Raw genomic sequence first — 24,183 nt, 5'->3', positions numbered from 1 at the left:
ATATTTTCTACTCTAAACTTTTAACAGAATCAAGTAAACAATATATTCTCATATATGTATCAAGTTTTTTTATACAAAATCCATTAAGCGACAATGCAATCAGTAAAATCTCTAATGCTCCAGTAATCACTCTTCATTTCTATGTTTTCATTGAGTAAAAAATCGATATAGGACAATTGTTAAGCTAATGGAACAGTTTAATTCACTTCATTCAACGTTTCTTAGCTATATATTCGATTCAGTATTGCAGACTTTGCTAAAATGAATGTTTTCTATAACCAGGCATCAAAACTCTCAATAATAACGTCTCATAATGGTATTTGTGTAATGAGATTCCTGTTAAAGTGGAGGAAACGATCCTCGGTATAGTTGTTATGATTACATGTTATCACTAACTCCAAAAACACACTCTAACTTTGTCAATCACATCTTATCATCATTTCCGGTTGTAGAGATATTATACACCTAGTTTATGCAAGTCTCCCAGTTAGTTATAGCATGGACGTACGTAAAAAAGGTTTTTGAGAATTCGGATAAATGAAAAACGAAGATTTGTTAGGTTAATAGATTCCGTGAGACCCCCGGTTTAATCATGGTTAGGTACGTGCCAAAATATTTTTGCAGTTTTTTGATATCGACCAATCAACTATTATGTCGATGATAAAATCTTGTTCAACTAGTCTTCTAACATAAAAAACTATTTTTAATCAAGATCTTGAATAAAATAAACAACACATCACTCACTAAGTTGTGTGACTAACTGAGAAACACATTTTTTTGCCAAAAATTCGATTCTATTCATCAATATAATTTCCTTCAAAATAGGTTTCAGTTTCAGCAATTGCTTTTCCATTTGAGCTGAATTTCTTACCGGGAAGCATTTTTTTTAGATCAGTGGTCACTGAGGGGACAGATCTGGAATATACGGTGGATGAGCAAGCAATTCGAATCGTGATTAGTTCAATTTAACCATCCTTGTCATCAACTTGTGAATCGGTGCATTGTCGTGGTGAAACAGTTTTTTTACTTCGATATATGAGGCTCTTTTTCCTTCATTTTTGCATTCGAACAATCCAACACTTCTTTTTGAAGCTTCGCGCGTGGTTCATCAGCTGCAATCCATTCAGATGATGATCGTTTTGATTCCGGAGTAAATTGATGGATCAATGCTCTATCCATTGTTAGATATTGACGTAAAAATTTGATTTATCACGTGTAAACATGGACAAATACTGCTCTGAATCATCAACGCGGCATCTACTTTGAAAAAAAGCTTTTTTTTGATGTTTTCTGAAGTAACCACCTCAATTGTACGACCAGAAAGTTCACAATCGTCGATGTCTGTACGACCACGTTCGAATTAATCTCTTTTCAACGGTGCAGAGTTCGTATAATACTTCTGGAACCATTACTGAGTTGCTACAGTAATTTTTTTATTAAGAAGCAATGATAAATTAACACACGAAATTGTTTTGAATACATTGTACAATAGTAGCTTCACTTAAAGGGCTGTCACTTTTTTCTGACTAATCGAAATGTGTTAAAATTTCGCTCATAGTCTTTTGAAAGCTGATACTTCGTAAACGTCATATGGATTTGACAATGACAGCGCCATCTGTGTGTCAGTCACGTGATTTATTGAGTGATGATGTATGAAATCATGTGAATAAAGCTTAAGATAAATATCATCAATAATGTGTAATTAAAACTTACTTAAAAAATTTTTTATATATTGCAAATTTGATCTATTTACGAAGAGAACGAAGAAAAATGAACTAATGTGTAATTGTGGTAACCCTATACAAATTTTTGTAAATAATACCCACAAAATTTGATAAAATTCCTCATTTTGTAAATGCGCATAATGAGAATACGATAGGGTGGTTAGTCCGTCGAATTTTAAATGTTGTTACCTACCCCGATGACTATATTTTAATAACTGAATCAACAACATACCACGATACATTGGGAAATGCTTTAATGAGGATTATTAAATCATTCCGCGTTTTGTTTTGAAAATAAAAGAAGCAAATCAAATTACATCATATAATTATTATTATAACATGAAAGTTTGAATTCTGTTTCTTCAGAAACAAATCTGGTAATTCAATTGAATTATTTATAAATAGATAATTCTTCCACGGATTATTGCTGTCAACATTCCAAGAAGGAACAGTTTTTTATATACCTCCAGATATTGAAAATTGGGTTCATATATTTTTTTGATATTCTGAAGAAAATTGGAAAAATCTCATGAAAGATTTCATTTTTGATTAAAATTCAAGACTGTCCTTGTCAGAGGCTTGGAAAACTACAAATTTATACCATGGAAGATTTCAAATCAGCCGAAATTACCTGGTTATATAACCAAAGTTCTTATAAATTTCGTAGCCACAAAATTTACAAAAAATATGCAAGACCTCCACCTTGCGCGTAAGAGACATATTTTTTTTGATTAACTAAAGTGGCAAATATAAAAAACACTCCTTGAGATTGAATGAATTTGGCATCTTCAAATGTGACGAAATTTTTAGTTATTCGAAATCATCAGCGACTGTTTGATGCAGGCGCACATTCTATGGGGGAAGGGGTCGGGTCGTAAATCTCATATCGATAAATTTATGGCTAAAAAAAATAAAAAAAAAAACTTCAAATATCTACTAGAATCTAATTACAAGAATGATGTGGATGCTCAATTGGTTTTCCTATTTACTTCGATCTCGCCTAGTAAATGTGTTGAAGGGCATTTCTTCGATTCCGTAGAATAAATATAGTGTATCACACGTGAGGAAAAACTTCTGCACCCGAAAATAATATGTAATTTTTCTTTCTTGTTTAATGTAATATCTGCGTTCATCAACCGTTTTGCCTCTAGCTTTATTTTTGCGAATTAATTATCTCAATTATATTTTTAAAAATACCAATCGACTATTTTTTTGTTGCAGGTACGTAGAAAATTTTCGTATTAAATAAAAAATACAGTAAGTGTGATTTTATTTATTAATTCCGTGGTAAAAAAATATTGTTTCGATTGTATCACTTTGTATATTTCGCTCCGCTTAGAAAATATAAAGAAGACCGTGAATTTATCATCAATTCTACAGTTCGGACATTTGCTAAGCTTTCTACCATAGTTTTTCTGTCCAGTGCTGCCTTTCTCCTATAGCGTATCTTCAGCAGACTGATTGCGTCTTCCACTACAACTTTTCCGAGACTATCCAATTGGTTCACGTCCTTTAACATTGGAGTACTATCCTAGGCATTCCTTGGACATCCAATCGCATTATTTAATCTCCTAATCACAGTCTTTGTTCCCTGACAAACTCCAAGATGTATAGTTCCTTGTTATATGCTTATATCTGGATCTCCATGCTCTATTCTACCAATTTTTGTTCTTAGACTGTATGTCATCATCATAATTCTTTCCCATATTCTGATTTCTTTGTTCAAATGTACGTCTCTAGATCTAAACACGTGCAAAGTGAGCCTCATTTTCCTGGTTGATTTTTTTTTCTGATCTCTGTGTTTTCGTCCCAATCGTTTCAATCCTTGTACACTTAAGTATGAGGAATCTGTTAATCTTTCCAGACTCTCATATTTTTTTGTAACATTCTGTGATTCCCCCATCAAATCTATGTCATCTGCGTATGCTATTATTTGTAATGCTCTATAAGGATGTTCCGAGGATTAATTGTAATTTTCCTCGTGATGTATTTCACAGTTATATTGATGATCATTACCATAGTTATCTCGTATTGTTCGTCAGCAATTATCTATGTTTTAAACAGTAACAAAAAATGAAAATTTAGAATGACGTAGGCTACTTAACAAATATTTAATCCAATCTAATCGTGATAACAACCCTATAATATCCACATCATTTATAGCATATATAGAGAATATTCTGTTTTCTCATTATAGCAAATGATGAACGATTATTATGACCCGACAGCTCCTTCAATGACAGTAAATTCTAATTATGAAAGAGACGTAGAAATTCACCCACACAATAAGAATTGTGCGTGTCACGTCCCTTAAGACCCTATAAAATTATCATTTAGCATGACTCCCGTGAGATGTGTGTATTAATGTTTGAGATCAATAAAGGCAAAATTCTACAGGGTTGTAAGTTGCGACACCAATGGAATATTGAAAAAAACATCCTTAAGTTAGTTATTGAAAAAGTGACGCAAAAAACAGATCATTTTTAACATTTTTGAAGTAAACAAAGACAATTAGATATAAATCGTAATAATATTTTCGATTTTTTTGCAAAATATGGTGGGTCTTGAATTCAGATGTTGGTTTTTAGGTTTCTGTTTTCCATTTATATTGAAGTGAACTCATTTGAGTTAGTAGCCACGTTTCTGGGAGGAAATGTTGCACTTCTTCAAGTAGCAGCTGTTTTAAAAGACATGTCGCAAGAAATATCGAAATAATAAGATCTAAATCCAACAAATAACCTTAAAAACCACACATTAAATTATCGTAGAGGTACGTGTTTTCCCCACGACCACCATTTCCAAATGATCATTTGAAAATTCATCGGATTACTCAATTAGGTCATAACTACGGGGGCTGTCTCTTCATTTATGTCCTTAACCTCACTTTCAACACTTTCAATCTGAGTTCACAAAACTCACTAAAGCACACGGTGTCATGCTTGTGCGGATTTCTGGTAAAAACTCAGTTAGATCTCACTTGTGGGCCAGAAGAGGAAAATGCTTTAGAGTGAGTTAAGATATCACAAGTGAGAATAATCTTAGTTTTGATGTGAATAGAAAGCAGCTAATAATTAGGTTATCTACGCTAAGTGACGGCTGTGGGGTAAACAATCGCTTTTTTCGTTTGTACTCGTATTAGCTTTTCTTAATATATTTTGGTAATTTCGGACTATAATTACCGCTTATTAAGCACGATAATGCATTGTGGAAAAAAATACGAGAAAGCCACGTTTCTAGAAGGAAATTTCGCACTACTTCAAGTAGCAACTCTTTGAGAAGCCATTTCGCAAAGAAACCACCTACCGCAAAGATACGTGTTTACCCCACGGCTACCATTTGCAAATAGGCATCAGCTGATTTTGACAATTCGTTGGATTGCTCGATTGGGTCATCATTACGGGTGTTGTCTCCTCAATTAGAAGACTATGAAACAATACGAGACGTATTCAGACCTGTACAGCACTGATTAAGAGTATCAACTGACAGTCGTTGCCAAATCTACGTTCAAACATTGTTAATGTCGACTTCTAGTAGATGTTTTAAGTAGTATTATGGAAGCAGTCTACAATGATTTGGTGGGAAACGAAAAGACAAATTCGTTTTCGGTGACATTTCGTTTCATTATCATGAGTTTCTATAATAGATCGTAATAGAAAAAGATAAAATACTCCGGGGGTCACTATGCTGTAGCTAGTTGAAAAAGATTGTACTTGCTCTCCTGGAATATTAACCTGGGGACTTACAGCTGATGTTGAAAGTGAAATGAAAGCTAAAACTAACTGGAAAAATCAACGACACCAAAAGCATTAAATTCTAGCCGTATTCCCAAGCAACTACAAAGTGAGGTACAAAAGGTTCGCAAAACAAAAACGGATACCTTAAACAATTAGGGTAGGAAACGTGCAAACAAAGCTCTCGGAGGTCAAAGCTCTACAAATCTCACGCATGTGCGTTTATCGATTCTGTATCTAAATCTAAATCGTTTCTTTGCTTGGTTAGCTGAGGTCCCAAACACGACCATCACTAAGAGTTGTAAATTCAGCTGCCTCAATGGTAGTTTCTTGACTTCTACTGAAACGTGATAGATTCGCCGCCTCTAGTAGAAGTTTATTTACATTTTGTGTTTTTTACCAGCTGAAACGCGACCGCGTTAGAAGGAAACTAAGTTGAATGCTTCAAATTACCCTCGTATTTACTTATTGTTTCCATTCATGTGTAAGGAAGTGAACCAAACACTCTATACAAACTGTTGGTTTCACGCAGTAGACGCCATTTTGTCATATCCATGATAGAAATTGTGAATTTAATTATAGATAATGAAATAGAACAAGCCGCGTCGCACGGCACACATGCGAGTTCCCTAATGGCAAGTTGGGAAAATACTACTCACACCAAGACTGCGGGAGTTTGTTTAATAGTTTAATTTGTTCTGGGATGTTTCTGAGGTAATACGAGATTTTTTAGCTGCAAAGTTATTTTAAACTTTCTAGTTATTCAGTGAATATAGATAACGCGTGATTAATGATCAATTTTCCATTGATCAGAACATACTCTCGATAATGAACCTTAATATTTCCTATTACCAGAAACGGTCTTAATACTTTAGTTAATTAATATCTCGAAATCAAATATATTCACATCTAGAAAATAATTACACATTTTTACTAAATACACGGGGGAAATTCGGAAATGAGTTTCAATTTAGTTAATTTCCTTTAAAAAAAAATCTTTATAATAATTAGGAACAAGAATTCTTGGAGAATGGAGTAATTTCAAGTTATTTCCTTGAAGGATTTATTAAAGTAATCAAAAGTTACAATTATGTTGATAGGTGTAATTATTTCTATAGCTACTCTGATCTTTGTTGAACAGATGCTTTTGACGGAATTTCATTCCCAAGCAGCAAACACGAGCTAAATTCTTTATTATTAACTCAAAATTTAAAGGTAGGTTGATATATTTCCCAGTAACCAGTGGGAGCGTTTTTAGGAACCAAATATTGATTCATTTTTCAGCTTTCCAAGAAAATAAAGTACAATAAAAATACGTTTACTTGCATACTCTATTCCTTTTTATTTATTAGAAACGTTAATGCGGAAATATTTGGTCTTATTTGAATATCAGTTTCTGTTTATTAGTCTTTTGTATTAATTACAAATGAACGAATGGCACGCCATCAACGAAACGCGCTTCCTGAAAGAAACAAACAGAATTTGACAAGTGACAAGTGACAAGTGACAAGTAATACAGTGCCATATTTTTATTCGGTTCGTGAATAATTCCAAGAATCTTTTCCGATTCGAATAATTTATATTTCTTTTTGTTTTTTTCTTGTTTATTCCTGAGGTTAATAATTATACAATTATATATGAAACCTCATACCGGAAATGACAGAAACCTACAATTAATTAATCAAGTACATAGTACGAAACGATTCTATTAAAACAGATGTGAAAAACGTATTGATCGTGACCCTATAGTTCAAAAGATTGTTAAGGGGCATGAAACGTGGTATTAATGAAATAATTAAATTGTGAAAAGCTTCGAGAAAAACTTGGTAAAAGTATTCAGGACAACATAAAATGAGCTCCTACGAAAAACTCATAAATTACCAAAGTGGAAAACTCCTAACAGGTAGCGAAAGGCTTCAAAATACTCAATATAATATGAGAAATTTAAAAAATACCAAAAAAACTAGACTATTGAGCCTCAATAACACTACTCATCCTCTCATTGAAACTTCTAATTAAGATTATAGTGAAACAACAAAAATTCCGAATGAATCGGCACAAATCAAGTTGGGAGTTGAAGTTGGGAGCAAAATGTCACGTAGTAGAGCTTGTACAAGGTCCATATTCGTCAATATTTAGAGTATCGCTCTCGCATGTGGAGCTGAACTCCTAAGCATTACCAAAAGATGCTGGACTAGATACACAAGAGGGCAATTTAACTTATAGGCGGTCCAGAGTTGAGCGGAAACTTGAATAGAGCACCGATACTACCACGTCCCATTCAGAGCAGTATTTGCAAGATCTATCCGGTGGTTCATAAACGCAGAGTTGGCCAGTAGACGCCCAGGGCGTCACTTTATTGAGACGACTTTCTTTTGAAAAGTGCAAGGCTGTGGAATCAGCTACCAAACACTATAATCTATAGAATTCCTAGATCAATATTTACATAAAAAAAACTAGTAGCGATAATGAAAGTGAAATACATCTTTTATTTTGTTGATTTAACCTCGACTTTAGACAAAGTTCTACTAAAAGATGCGTATAAGATTTTAGGAAAAAGTATAATACTATTACAATTATTTTCATTTTATAATAATTCTAACAATATAAAATGTTATCCTTTGAAAGTTAGTTATACTAAATTAATGCTGTGCCACCTTGTATATAATAAATACGTTTTTCGATTCAATAGGATGAAAAGAGAATAATTCCATACGTTTTTTTTATACTTGTATCCTGTATTGTCCTTATATATTTCTTTTTCTCGATTTTGTTCACGAAGAGATATTATCTGTTCAAAAAAATAATTTTCTTTATACTTATTTCATCGAATTCTACAATCTTTTATTCCCAATAAACGAGTTTGTTCTTGGAAAGTATTGACTTTCCAACTGTGCAGGTATGTCGTAATTAAGGGCCGATATATCCAGGAAATTTGCTGAATCTAGTTAATTTGTCCTATAAATAACTTACGCCGAACTCGAAGTGACATAATTCCAAGCAGAGGAAGGACATAAATAAGTGTTAATTTTGCTTACACCATCACTTTCGAACTTAATCTTAAGATATGGCACAGGTTAAGAATTACAAGAGATTTGTAGCTGGCTAACTATGGAAAAGCGGACACTATTTTAAGCTTGTCCATGAAACTGGTTTTAATTTTTCCATATAAATCTCGTCGTTAGAATCGGGGTGAATAAACATGTTGATTATCTTCTGTAGCTTAACTTTTCCTCCGACATGATTACGAATAGTATAATTTTTAACCAACAAAATAATTTAAGCAAGTGAGGTTTGCAGCACGTGCCAGATATGCTTCAACTTTCATAACCATTCTCAATATTGATTGCCGTGTTTCTTGAAGAAATAGGCTTTTACGTATCCTGTAATGACCCCTTTTCATATCAATTTCTTTCCTGCAAAACAAACTTCAAGATTAAGAAACAGGAAAAAATGCTTCTATGGACTTCCAATTGGTAGCTTCCACTTTGTTAACTATGCTTAGAATTGGTATTCTTCCTGAATAACCTCCCTCTTATTATTTGTTCTCCTTTTGATTACAAGCATTTACACCTCTCGCCCCCATTTAACCTAACCATCAACTGCACTACAAGTCAAGGTCAAATCCTATTATTTGCGTTATATTGGTTAACAAGTGACTAGTGACAAATGACAACTGACTAGTGACTAGTGACAAGTAACAATATTTATATTCGGTTCGTGAATAATTCCGAGAATCTTTTCCGATTCGAATAATTTATATTTATTTCGATTGTTTCTTCTTGTTTATTCGTAAGGTTTATATTTGAAATTTCATGTTATTTAACTGCAATTTTGATTGACTTAAAAATGAGTAGGAACTTCAGTTGGCCAGACTTATAATCAAAGTACAAACTTAAAAATTCAGAAATTAGCTTTAGAAGTTGATAGAAGTAGCTTTAAAGTTGTTTTTATAAGAAGAATCGTCTTTATCAAATTATTTTTAACTAGAATGTCATAATAATTGAATATTTTATAGATATTTTCGCAATAATATCACTTATAAGTAACTTGAGGTATGTCAAAAACACGTATCGCATTATTTACATTTTATCATCAACTCACGTTAGATCCCATTTTCCTTTTGTACACATATACATATATTTTTTAAATCTCTTACATATCGTTAGTTTTAAATGTCTTGTTCAGCATTAGATTCGTCCTTTATCCTAGATCTATTGTTTTGTATTCAGCGATCGCAGAGATACGAACAAAAAGAATTCTTAACAATGAACAGGACGCGTTCGAAATGTATTTATAGGGGTATTATTGGAAATTCTTGGGATACTTTACGTAACCAATACCGAAATCTCATTACGCATGTAAAGTGATTGAGATTTACGATTTTTTTATATAAGGACGTAAAAACTGGAATTGGCTTCTTAAAAATCATGCTGGAATGGAGAAAACCATCATGTTTTTGTAAATAAAAAACGAATTTGTTACATCTTTTCCTCCCTTAAGTTCAATGACTTCATTTCAAGTATAATTTTTTTCCATAAGTTGCCGTCAAATAAGAATATTGATGATTCACGTGATGTTACGTGATATTTCCACAACTAACACATAATCTATGGATTGCTGAGAAAATATTGAAGAGTTATGAGAGTTATCACTCGTATCCCGAGGATAACGATCTTATAGATCTGTTACAGACCAAAAAAAACCGTCATTACCCACTAATATAACTAGCCGTACTTCAGACAGCTAGATCTGATATGTGGGATAACTAATTAGTTAGTTAATGATTACGAGAGGTCTGGATGGTGGATTAGAAAATGGACAAAGAAAAAAATATCGCTACCAGGTTTGTGCATACTTGGTTATTACTACTTTCAACCATTCCATACTGAAACAATATAAACACCTAACCAAGCACGATACAAAACACGTGGTTAATCACTAACGGAGTGAACTCGAGAGGACAGATCTAGAGGAAATAACGCAGTAATAGTCCTCCACAGGTCTTGATTATCGTTGCTTTTTAACGATGAATGCCTAGCTATTAATTATTCTATTTTCTGCGTTTTGTGATTTTACCTGTGGGGTTCGGCAAACAAAACGAACTCCAAAGTATTCAGATCGCTGGCTAAAGCTCTATGTAATTAACTAGGTACTTCTCGAAGCTCTCAAAGCTTTAAAATTATCGAAAAATGAATCTGCATCAGTGAATATCTTTGAAAGGCTGTTGTCACGTTAATTTTTAATTATTCCTAAACCAATTATCATTCCAATTAAAATTAAAAGTCAATATTGTTGAAAATATTTTTGTTTACGCATTTATTTTTTGTTATCGATAGATAAAAAACTCATTATTAATTTGTATTCCTCTCGAGTCGTTACTCTCATATATTTAAATAAGTTATTATCCTGGATGACATCTTTTAGTAATCATGTTATGTTCGGTAATTCAAATTGGTTATTTTCTAATCGAAAATATCTTTTTCGTATACGCCTTTTGAATTTTTATCGTTCTCTCGATCAAAAACTAACACAAAGAGGTCAAACGGTTTTAATACAAGTCTGAAATTTTGATCGGGAGAAAATTTATTGGTCCAACAGTTTCTTGCGTCTATATTCACATTTTCATCAAAAAATCTGCATTTATACAAATTAGAGTTTCCGATTTTGGATTTTTGATATATAAATTATTGAATTTCCGAAATAATTATGAAATTCTTGTAATCTATATTCATAAAGAACCGACGATACCCATTTTATGACGGATTAAACTCATAATTCGATTTCTATAGCGATAATAACACTCAAAATGAAAGTTTCAAGAAGTTTACGACAATCTTCATTGCCCAATGATTCGTAGACAAGCTTTAACACTTTTCCATCGTACTTAAAGCTCCTACAATTAGAATTTATAAAATGAAATTCTCGATAAATGTACCATGATGAAATTCAATCTAATTTGAACTGCAATAATATTACTAGCATCGGATTGGGGCGAAGTCTTTGTTTCCGAATACTATTTTGAAACTTGCCATGGTAAAACTGAAGCTTTCACAGCAAAATAAGATTCAAGTGGAATGATCATTTACATTACAATAAACTTTTAGACAAAGTAAAGTTTGAAGTCTTTTACTTTTTCACCTAACAACTGGGTACTGACGATTATAACGAAAAGCAGATTACAAGCATTGGATACGAAATTCTGAAGGAAAGTGACGACGACAAAAAGTAGTATAGAAGCAATCGAAAAGGATTTTTTGACAAAAACGAAGAGAATATTGCATAATGATAAAATAAGAAAGGAAGCAGTGAGAGAAGAATTTTGTATTGAATCAATAACTGAAACGGAAAGAAACAACAAACTAAAATGGTTTGGATACATGCCTAGAATGACAAATAAGAGACCAGTTGATGCTATATTGGAATAAAGATCAAATAAAAACGACCAAAGAAAACTCCAAGCAGTAAAACCAAGGCTAAATATTTTGGAAACTCTGTACTGTCAATTCCAATGCTGAAATGGTGATTCACTGAAGTTTTCTATGCAGAATATGCTAAATTGAGATCTCGGATCACGAAAATAATTGAAAAAGGTCACGACATGGTGTTTCTGAACTGGAAACACCATAGAAATCTCAGATAATTCAATGGTTTTCGTTTTTTAAACGATCTTTAGATATGAAAAAGATTCCGGCCGCGTTTTACTGCAAAGTGAATGGGAGGAACGAAGACTCAAAATATTTTCTTCCAGGACATATGGCAGAATTCCATGAATAAATGACTTCAATTAATTTTTTAGAGTATATAAAAGAATTGGAGACATGCTGTATACAGTGTGCTTCTTTCAAATTTAATGACTACCCACTATTAGGACATTTTCAATCTCCTACGTTAGAGAACCTTTTGCTTCAACCAATATTTTGTTTTATCATAATAGAACTTTGAACTATGAACCTTTATATATATTAGGTTCATAGTTCTTAGCCTCAACGATTCCCAGACCTAACATTCATTTCATTCATTTTAATACGAGTTCTACAGTTACCACAAGTATTTTAAGGAACGATCCAGAGAACTATCGGTATTTAAACTTGTTTTTTCATTATTAGTTTCAGTTAGAAACAGAAAACTATTCCACCAGTAGATCATAACGAATCTAAAAAGTATGTCAATAAATCAACAAAAATCAAGAAAAAACCGTTTGGTGTGTAAAATTTCAGTAAATCATCAAAAAGATTAATTGTATTCGTATAAATTACAAACAGATTTCATTTTGCCACCTTATAGAATCAATATTTTCAGTATTTGATTGTTGAGTAAATATTATTCTGACCCTCGAGATTTTTCTAATACCCACCCTCAGATTTCGTACTGCACATAAAAGCTGTGAAATTTCAAGTTATATTCTCGGTAGGAAAACCTTATAAGCTTTTGAGTATAATATACTGAAAAACTGAAGTGAAAAAAGCTGAATCCATTAACAATATTTTCTGCTTAAAAGATTTTTCGGTGAATTGTGTTTTTATTCAATGTATTGTGTATCAAAAAACGGTATATATATATATATATGAAATAATTGTCAATTACAGTGCGCAAAATCTCATCCAAAATAACTCCGTTAATATTTAAACTCACAAAAACAGCTCATAAATCTTGAAAAGTTTTATCATGCGATTGCAGTTCTAGTCCAAATTGTACCCGTCTACTAGTTGGCACTTCTTGTTTGCAAGATGCTTTATCTTATTCACAAAGTAGTAAACTTAATAAACTGAGATATGGAAGATGGAACACTAAGTTTCGAATCATCAAAAGTTTAAGTTTGATCATAAACTTAACCAACTTAGTTGCATTTCTTTAGGTGCAGCAGTGAGATTTTCCGCGTTTTCCGAAATATTCTTAATCATGAGAGATTTTAATAAATGACAGTTTACAGAAAAATCATCCAAGGCGTTAAAGAAAATCTTGTATATAAAAAACTATTTGATTTTACAGCATTACCTTCGATAAAACTCCACAAGTTAATATCCAGAGATTTGTTATCTGGACATCTAAACTACTCTCTATCCAACATCCAGGATATTTCTCCTAATTCCATTATAGTAATGTACTGGAAAGTCATCAAGTTGAAATCACATATTTCACCTTCCTGCCAGATTTAGGTGCACCGTTGAATTTCTTTTATTTGAATTACAAATTATGAATCTTTCTTCACAAATATATTTTTTGAATCCTTATTTATCTAGCGAATAGATTAAAAGATGTACTACAACCTCAAATTTCAATATCTGAGACTTGACTTAGTTTCGTTTTCTATCAGTAACAATTACTTCGATATACGAGGGTGGTCCCAGTAGTATCTGGCCCAACAAAGCAAATAAGAATCATCAAGATCCTTAAAATAGCCATTAAATGCCGGTTTCACCTCTTCACTGTTGGAAAGTCGTTGCACAACGAACCATTTTTTCAAGTCTGGTAACAGAAAATAATCCGAGAAGACTAAATGTGGTGAATAGGTTGTATGAAATAACGTTTAATTCATTAATTTTGGCCATTGTAATAACGGATGTTTTGCTATGATGAAAAGACACTTTCTTCTAGATAAAAGCGGCGTTTTTTCTCAATTCCTTCGCCCAAACTTTGCAATAATACTCGCCATTGATTATTTTTTCATTTTCCAAGATAACCAATGGAAATTGCTTCCCAGTATTTAACTGTTGATAACTTTTATACTGGTTGGGCTGTATAAAAGTATTGTATCATATAACGATGACTAATTTTTTTTCATGTTTACAAATTCACAGAAAACCTTCATTATTAATGGCAGCCAACCAAGCAAATACTAAAAAACGTTATGTCTTCAAACATATGCTGTACAGATTGTGCATTGTTATTTTTCAAGCAACTACCGCGATCTCTAGGTCAGACCAGGTACTTCTGGGACTATCCTCGTATGCACGGGCATCGTGGATAACAAATTATTTCGTGGATGAAGCCTCAAAATAGGAAAAAATCAAGGAAAATAGTAGTATAATTAGAAGAGGAAGGGATTATCACATAAATGCTAGAAATTTCTTTACACTTGTGTTAATAAGTTTGATACCGAGAAAAAATCTACACTATGAGTAGCATGAGTTCCACTAATGGTTATTTGTTAATCGAATTAATCGAAATGCGACATTATTTTATCGTAAACACCCTATAGATAATTTTGGATTTGTAGAAACTTTTTTTTTGGCCGAGGAATATCGCCATTTAGCCATTAGTTCTAGTGCTAAATATATTGAAGATGTCATTTGAAAACTGACCCACATCTAACCAACTCCAAAACCACAATGCATGTTGTCAGTATGAAATTGGATAAGTTAAGGGTATTTATATGTTTCACACACAAAGATCGTTCAGGATGATTAACTCATAGACAAGTTATACCACGATGCATACAGCTAAACTAGCTAGATTATAGTTTTAACTTAGTCTCTCTAATGAATTTTGTTAAAACGTTTAAAGACAGTCAGTTCTTTTAATACCAGCAACCTCATCATGTTTTAATGAGGATAAGCCATCGATTTTTGTTAAATTGTCATACATTTCTCCATTATGCTGCTTATATTTAAAACATTATAAAAAAAGTCTTCCAAGTCACTATATAGGTTTCCAATAGTCGCTTAAATTTCAAATAAAATCTGTTGTATAGCATCCATGTCCAAACTTTAGTCTACTTATAGTGTCTTCGAGGTAAGTGATAATTTCTGCACCAGTATTGACTGGAAATTATGAACTATGAACTTATTAATATTAAGAAGTATGTATTGGTTATGAAAAAAATTATAAATCGTTGTAACTAAACAATAAAAAAATTTTACATGTAGTTTTTACTGCAAATCAGTTTTGTTGTTCAATGCAATATTTTTCTTATAGTTGTCGCGAAGTAGATTTTCTTATTTTAAGTTCAATTCGATGTTTTTTAAGACGGGTGAAATATCCTCATGCGATAACGTCGTCAGAAATTTATTGTATTTCTCTTCGTGGAAACTGTTACCTTCTTTTAACAATAAAAGATTTATTTCTCTGCTGTTTCCTTATCAGTTAATGCAGTTTCATAGTTTGAGAGGTTTATGTTTTGTGTAAACAATTAGACAAAAATTTTCACAGCAATAATTGAACGCGATTATTTAGAGGTTAATACATTCATAGATGGAGTGAATCATATGTTGTTGAGGTAGAAATCTAAAGTTCGGAATCAAATATTCGAATTAACGTTAACGCTTCCCGAATATTCCATTTTCAATTCATTGTTTCCCAAAATAGAAAAACCTTGCGACAGATTTTTCGCTTCAACTCACGTACTTCTTTTTTTTTTTGAAGATCCCATCTTACTCCTTGACTTCCATTTTTCATTTTTTCAGCCATTTTACTATACACTTCCATTTTTATTACTTCCTTGGCAATTTCTCTTTTAATCGATTCCAAAATCTGTCTTCCTATTCTATTCCATATAATTCCTAGGTATTGGAAGCTACTAAGGTTCCATAAGTTCTTATTAATGTTCAATTTTTTCTTGTATATTGACCACTACTATGACTTTGGTTTTCTTTTTGTCCACTTTCAATTCGTTTTGACTCCAGTCGTTCACATTCTGTCATGAGTCCCAAAATGTAAAACCATCATACTGTAACGAAGAGATTGAACTGGTACAAAGTTTATCTATCTGGGAACTTGGTTATGGAGAGATTGGTCATCAGACGTATAGATCAAATGCTGGATAAAAAAAGCATGAAATCGTGTTTACACTTCTTGATCTTGACCTCAAAATGAAAATAAGATTCACAAAATGTTTTTGTTCGGAATGGAGAGCTGAACACTGAAAGTTAACACCATGAACAGATCAGAGGCATTTGAGATGTGGATCTACCGAAGAATTTCGTGGATAGCAAGAATTGATCCATAAAATTAATTTTTTTCGTACGTACCTATGTATTTAGTGCCACTTTTTTGCAAATTCTTCCATTATTTCATTCGTGGAATTTTATTAAAAGTTTTTTCCATATATTATAATGCAATATATACTGATTTGGATCTAGCCATTTTCTACATATTTCTTTTGATCCTGCTTTTCCGAAATCCTTTGAGTGTCTTATAAAAAAGAATATTTGATAGTTTTTACCTCAAAATAGTTCATGTACAGCGAAAGTACTACCCTCGTTTTATTTCTAAAAAGTGTCCTTCAGAAGTGAAATTTTCAAATTTCTATTGTATTTCCGAAGAAATCAAGCTCATCAGGTAAACTGAATTCTTTGTAGGAAGTTAGTCTTCACAAATAAGATGAAATGCTGGATAATGATTTAGGACTTTAATAGGAAATTAATAAATATAACTGGAACTTTTTGTGAGGACTGTAATAGAAAAAATAAAGTTGAAAAGATATTTGAAAAACTTACCAGTAAATATAAACAATTATATCATCATAAATTTACTAAAATTTACTTAGATTTAAACACTGGTGTTTAGATAGGTAGAGGACGATTTAGAATTTAGATTACTACGTTTTATTGATAACAAATTAATTTATTTATAAACTCGAATCTTATAATAGATAAATAGAAAGTAACTAACTAACGTGAACAAAGGTGTATTCAAAAATGTTTAGAAAAATACGTATAATTACGAATGGCATGTTGTAGTTTTTTTTATGCTGTTATATTACAATTTCTATGCTTATCTATGATTTCTATGATGAAATTTCATTCAACTGTGAACTGTGAAATTATTTTTCTTCCGTTCAGTTTGATTTCGAATATATTGAAAGTGAAACTAGTCTATTGATTGTTGATATAAAAAAAACTAATGCACACAACATGTGTTTGATTTCTACAATTTTTCCGTATTTCGAATTGTGCTTTCGAAACACTTTTCAATAAAAATTCTAATCAGTTTTCTCTCTATTGGGAATTCATTTAGTATAATTGAGTTTCGAATTAGTATTATTGCATCATTTGGCCTAGCGGATTCCAAAATTTTACCTTTACCATTCTGCAGTTAGTACAGCTATTTATAATTACTTTTCATTTCGAAAATGTTGGTTATTGCTTTGAAAAACGTTACAAACTAATCGATATGTTGGAAACTGTTATAATTTTATCAACTCTGTAAGCCAATATTTGATTGAGGGGGTACAAATCGGATCCATTCCGCGATTTAAGCAAATACAAGGAAACATGAAAGTAAATTAATTATATGATGTATAATTATGACGTAGAAAAATGTTTGACGTGAAATTGGCTTCTACTAAAAACAAATCAATTAGTATTTAACAACAAAAAAAAGATCATATCCCATTTAGCAAATGTTTATTCTTTGAATGAAAAAATTTTAATTAATTACCTACGGACAGAATCGAGTACAAAACCCAGTTATCGTTACTTTTAAGAAATTGGAAAACGTGTACAGGGGAATCGATATGTATATGGGAAAGTACTGCGACTAGTGTTCTGAAAATTTGCTTGTCTGGCTTTTCCGAAATGTTCGTTTCTGCTAAAATAATTTCAGTTTTCTAAAACTTCCGGTTATACCAGAAATGGACTCAAACTTTCTATTTTATTCACATTCTATGCTATGTCACATTTTCGAAATTTTTGGACACATACACCCCTCCACTAAAAAAATTTATATCTCCAAGTTTAAGTGAGTAATATTTTTGCAATTTGGACAAATAGCTTTCAAAATCTGTGAAAACCTTGAAAAAAATTTATATAGGGTGTTCAGAAAATGGGTGTTCGCTATCTAAAAGCTTCGAAAACTTGTTTTTCGAATGTCAACCCCCGTTTTCCTCTTTACCATTGGATTGTTCTAAGCTTTAAATTAAGGTAATCTCGTTAGTAAATTATTCATATATCTCAAATTAATGGTTGAAACAAACAATGAAAACAGCTAACAGCTTGACGTTCAACAACAAATTTGTGTTATTAGTAAAAATGTTAATTTTCGTATTTTGTTGACAATCATATGAAACCAGATTTCGGATATTTCCAGTACTTCCACCATAAAATACAATAACTTTGAATAAACTTATTTCCAAATTTCAGTTGTATTATACATTATGTTCCTTTTGATTTTAATTTTACTACTTCTGAAAAATTTAGAGCCGTGTCTATTTATCTATAAATCACATCTTCTTTGTGCAGGGCCGGATTAAGATTTATAAGGCCCGGGGCTAAAATAATGACGGGGCCCCCATAAGGAATTCGAAAACCCGGAAAAATTCACAAAATAATAATAGCAATACGTTAGATTTGTGGTGTCAACACATCAAAAAATACAGAATGATTTCCAAATGATGGGGCCCTCTTGGACCTGGGGCCCGGGGCTATAGCCCCCCCAAGCCACTAGCTTAATCCGGCACTGTCTTTGTGCACTGCCAAATAAATACTAAACAATGTTTTCAAACTATATACACTGTGTACTCTCTATGACAAAAATTTCAAAAAACTAGTTTTTTTTTACCAACTTGACGCAGTTAAATAATTAGGTACGTGCCTAAAATTAGATATTTGATAGTATTTGTATTCTAGAAAGATTTGTAACTAATTAAAAATTATTTTCCGAGATGTCTTCACAGCGTTACTACCTTCGTGAGAAATGAATATCTTTCCTCTCACTGATACAGGTACTGAAGTTAGAATGGATTTTGATGATGATGAGTTGATAATTGTTGTACATAAAGCTCTAAGGTTCGACGTTATGATGAAAAAATTGATCAACATTGATCTGCCAAGATAATTATTGTTTTCTATCATTTATTAGATTTGCCAATAGTAAACGCATGGCTTTTATACCAGGGAGTAAAAAGTTCATCACTAAACCATGTCTTAGACAGATTTCAAACTTGGACAGAGGATGAAGAATGAATGAAGAGCCGCAATTCGATTGAAATTGACATTGACATTCCTGACTCAAGATCAAAAAGGACACTGGTGAGAAATAAAGGTGCAAATTCTTTAGGTGTACACGATAAGTGAAAAATATGCAGCTTTATGATTTAACGAAAAAAAATAGCTTCAAATATTTTCACAAAGCATAGAAGAAAGAAAGAAATATCAGCTAGACATATCATACTTTTTGTAATTTATGAATTTTTGATTTTATTTTTTAAAAAAAAAGGCATCTCTAGTATATACCTAAAATTATATTTTCGCGAATACCACGTGGAATATCATTCCTTTTTTTTTGGCAAAAAATCTTGGAATTAGCTAAATTTTTTTCTGGTTTATGTTCGACTGTAACTTTTTCAAATTTATCGTCTTTGCGTTTTTAAGGCAATTATAATCATAAACTCACAACATAATCATATTCGCCGAGCGATATTTCTCGCAGATAATAACTTTACACACTCATAAATCAGAGATTTATCATGTGAAATTCGAAAAAAAAAAAAACGTTAGAACATCTTTTTGGGTAGTGAATAAACGCAGGCATGACAGTTCGGTAAAATTCGCACTTCTATTCGATCGACCGTCGTTGTTTGCCAGCCGCATCCAGTTTTGTATCCAAAGGGCCTACGGTGGGACGTTACGACAGAACTCTGAATAGCGCTTTCCTCGGTGAAACGGAAAAGTGTTTCGCAACCTCGAAAAGTCGGTTTAGCGGGAAAATCGCTTAGATGGTTATTTTTTTTGGTGTCGAAAATTCAAGTCGCTTGTGTGTGGAACGGTTTTGATTTATATCTTTGTGAAGTTTGAGCAGTTTTACATTTAAATTTTCTGGATAAGTACTGAAAATATTGACAAAAAAAACTAAAAGTAGGTGAATATCATAATATTTTCGATCCATTAACTTTATTCGAAAACTATTTATAAACTTAAATATTGTTCATTTTAGTTGGAATAAAATCAACGTCAGTTTTTCACAATTCCAACCTTTTGTTAATCAATTACAAATTTGAACGAATGTTTCATACATTGTTAAAAAAATCTCAAGAAAATTTTCCAATTAAGAAATAGAAGGTATTTTATTAATGAAATATTATTCATTCTATATCATAGTTAACATAACGAAATATTTGATATTTTTCCAGTTACTCTGTTGAATATTCTTATTTCAGTGGTACTTCACAAAATATATTTTGCAGTTTTCATGACCAAATATGGATTGATACGGATTTACAGTTCCCTTCCAGCAAAATAACCCAAACATGAAACTTTTTGCATTCTTATTAATGCTTCGTAAAATGATAAATATTCTCTGAATTTCCACCACAAGTAAACTATTGATAAAATTTCAATTCCCAATTTTCACTTTCCACAAAATACTGATGATGATTTTCATGTTTCTCACGAATTTTGTTGTATAGGAATCAAACCTATGTACTCTAATTACATCACAATTAATTTGTATATGATACAAAATACTTAAATCATCACCCTGGTCGATCTACACAAAAATCAAAAATTTTCCAGCGACCCGAAAATTATATTGGACAACAAACAGAACAGCAAAAAGCGCAGCGTTTAATAACACTCAGTCGGTTTCCGTTCCTAATTTTTGTTTTCAAATGTTGCAATAAATTATGAAATACTGAAACTGGCGATTCTCAAAATTCTCTTTTTCAATTCCTAGACTCACCCACAACGTCCTTTGCGTAATAAGTTGTTGTCATATCTGGCCAAAACACAACAATTTCCGTTGTGACTCATTTTCTTTATGCACCACATTAATCTAGATACAGCACAGTCTTTTTCGGCAGTTAAACAATTTCCAGGTGGTCAAATCTATGCTGAAGAACGACCACGATATTATGTCGCCAACCATACCAAAGCTTTCGAGTTGAACTTTTTGAATCTTTTGTATTTACATCCTCCCCTTTCTGTAGAATAAAAAAAAATAGTTTTCTCTGAGAGTTTTCATTTGCTTACAAGAATATTCAGGTGCCTGATGTTTGTACATTCTGTTACTTTAGAATATTGCTCAAATATTTCTCATCGATTCTGAGTTTTTCGCCCAATTTTAGCAAACTTAATTCCAGTTTTCCGTGAGCCGCTTTTACCAAAGCTTCTCTCTTATTTTGGAAAGTTTTTGTTTTTACTTTTTTGCCTGATCCTGATTATCTCTCAATTCAAACACCTGTCCCAACACACTCGCAGATATGGTAAATTATTTGTCTGGCTATTTCCATTCTTATAAAGTAATTGACACCAGATTTACAGATGTTGATTGTATACTTGTATGTGAGCCGTTTTGACTCATACAAGACAAGCGAAGTTTTTTGTAAAGAAAAGTATCTTTTTGAGCTCAAATTTCTTCATCATAAGATGTATCGATAGATCCAGATCACTCTAACTATAGGTTACTACGACGAAAAACTTCATCTTCGTTTTCATCTTCTTCATTTTTCTAATTTTGTCCCATAATCGAAATATAGATAACCAGATAAATTAAATTTCAGTTATAATAAGTAAATTACAAAATTTGTTGATCAAATTTTTCCGACAAAAGGAATTTTATGAAATTATATATCACTTAACTGTACTTCTCATGAGCGATTAATTGTGTGTAAAGAAAATACTCAAGATGGATCAAAAATAGTTTCAACATTTTGTACAAGCTGTAATATTCAAAATAATAATTATTAGTTATTGAAAAAAGATATAAACAACGTCTTCCATCGTTATGACCAAGGGTTGTTATCTTTACCTATTATACGTTTTGAGAATTTTCCAATATTTTGTGCGACAGGGTAAAAGCTTTTATAATAATATAAAATCATCTCCAAGGCCGAAATCCCTTTTAAAACTTTGTATATTAAGAAAATACAGCATAGTGTTTCTTTGTGGAAACGAATCCACTTTCTTCTCCATGATTTTGTGAATCCTCCTTTTTATAATGCTTGTCATTAGTCATCTGAGCCGATTTGAGCCGCACTCTAATTATCTAAATCATTTTTCAAGAAAGTAGATTAGTGAGTTGAGATATGTTGATAAAGTCTAATAGAATCTGATGATATTTCATGTATACGAGGCTCTCAATTTTCTGGTTAAAGTGAAAAAAACTCTGAAAGACTGATGACCAGCGCCTAGGTCGTCCTGCGACTGTTTAAACTCCGGAAACGGAGTTTTTTCATGCACTTCATCGAGTTAGCATCCGGATGATTACCGAGGCTGTAAACGCTGATAAAGAAACGATTAGAAAAATTTTACACGAAGAATTACATACGACAAAAGTCTGTGCGAAGTTGGTGTCAAAAAATCTGACTCCTGACCAAAAGGTCTAGTGTCAACGAGTCTGCTCAGATTTCTTTTAAAGGTTAGGATAAAATCTGCTTAGATTTGAGTCTATGGAAACGGTAAAGCAAAACCTGCAGAGCTCTTAAAGGCACTCACCAAAGAAGACTTCCAGCACTGCTTCGATCAATGGAAAAAACGTATGGAAAGGTTTGTGGCTAGGGGAGGGAAGTATATTGAAGGAAAGCATTCGATTGTAGAATGATTTTTATGATAAAAGCCTTTTTTCGTAACCAGTCTCGTTATTTAATAGCCAGACGTTGTATATGTGTTTTTTATGGCTTTTTTATGACGGCATTTATTCATAATACTTTTTTCTATAGGATCATTATTTGAAAGCTTCTACTTCATGCATCATCTATACTTTTACTACAATGTAGTGATAAATTAGTATAGAATATATTAATTATGGTAATATATCTTCATTTTTCATGTCATTATGGACTTCTTACTAAGTTATGTGGAATAAATTAGAATAAATCACCTCTTAAAAACATTTTCGATTTCAATTATATCGATTTTATTCTTATCAAGTATACTGTTAATTATTTTCTCCAAATACTCCACCTCGATATCAATAGTTGCAATAAAATCCAGTATTGTCTTTTGATTCAAATGATATTTGAAAATATTCTGTATTGTTTATCAAATCTTTATGAATATATCCTAAATTATAAGACTTGTGAAAACTTGTTAGTAACCATAAATTGAAAATTTTCTTTTTCCAATCAATCCAGACACTCAAAGCTTTTGAATTAGAGACATTGGACTTCAACAACCCATGTATTTGAATCAACTTTGAAACCTTAGTCCTCACAAATTAATTATTTTGTTAACTTGTGTTATTGGTAGAATTGTTTTTATAATTGATTTTCGCGAAAACAAATATTCTCTATAAATATTCTGAATAATACCGCATAGTCTACGATTCATTATATTTCCGTTAATTACTTTTCCTGTTTCTGTCTTTCATATTAGTTCTTCGAAGTATTTGTAACATTCCGCTTTTAATTTTGTGTCTATACTTGTTATTTTTTGTTCAGTTCTTAGTATTTTCGATGTAGAGATGGCGATAATTTCTTGGAAAATACCACTGTACTAAAATGTACAAAATTTTGGGTAAGACTGATTTTTCGTTATTAATATTAAAATATCGGGTAGCAAAGTGGGTCCATCTCATATTTAAAACAAGAAAACAATCAAAACAATGAAGCGAAAAGTGTGAACCGACTCCAAGGAAAGCAAAGACGGTTCCATCTGCAGGCGTCGGATTTTTTGGATGCGCGTTGGATAATTTTCATTGACTATCTTGAAAAAGAAAAAACTGTCAACGGAGAATATTTATTGCGATATTTGAGCGAATTAATCAAGCAAAAACAGCTAAGAAGTTAGTGTTGTTTCATCAAGACAAAGGCCAAAATTAATGAATTGCTTACTCATGCAACCTTTTCGCCA

The sequence above is a fragment of the Diorhabda sublineata genome, chromosome 3 (genome assembly GCF_026230105.1).
Source record: "Diorhabda sublineata isolate icDioSubl1.1 chromosome 3, icDioSubl1.1, whole genome shotgun sequence".
In the NCBI taxonomy this organism is placed as follows: Eukaryota; Metazoa; Arthropoda; class Insecta; order Coleoptera; family Chrysomelidae; genus Diorhabda; species Diorhabda sublineata.
The sequence above is the reverse complement of the archived record's forward strand: the minus strand, read 5'-3'. Positions refer to the sequence as shown.